Source organism: Arachis duranensis, chromosome 5 (assembly GCF_000817695.3).
Source record: "Arachis duranensis cultivar V14167 chromosome 5, aradu.V14167.gnm2.J7QH, whole genome shotgun sequence".
Taxonomy (NCBI): Eukaryota; Viridiplantae; Streptophyta; class Magnoliopsida; order Fabales; family Fabaceae; genus Arachis; species Arachis duranensis.
Genome location: NC_029776.3, coordinates 18,677,205 through 18,677,847, shown reverse-complemented (window position 1 = coordinate 18,677,847; position 643 = coordinate 18,677,205).

Sequence of the window (643 nt, the reverse complement as noted above, 5' to 3'; positions counted from 1 at the left end):
TCTAACGCACACAAAATGATTGAACTTTTATTATTAATTAATTATTATTAATATTTAAAGATATAGTTTAAAAGTGTGAGTTAAAAATATATTGTTAATTTAGTAAACTAAAAAAATTGAGGTTAATAGTTAAATTTATTTACGAAAGATCACCAATTTTTTAAATTAATCATTAAAAGATTTTTTTTAATCATATTAATCCTTGAAAGATAAAATATAGATGTTTGCTTCGGTATGATAATAAATTTATAAATACCAATATAATAAAAACGTAAATAAATTAAAACACGACACGTGCATTATAATTTCATGTCATCATTTAAATTTTCTTTTTTTTAAATATATACCATATCATTATTTTTACTAAAATATCCTTATAATTTAATAAAAATAAAAAATATTTTTTATATAATTATACAAAAAGACTTAAATATTTTTTTTTATATTGGACATAAACTATCTTTAATCCTTCAGTTAGTTAAATAATGATATGTTATGTTAAGTGCCACGTAACATGATAACGTGGCAAGTTAATGCCATATGTCACAAAATGATTAGTTGACGTATCAGCAACACCTAGAATATCACGTGTCACTTGACATGTAAAAAAGTTATTTATAATCAAAACAGTCCCTGAAAGTCT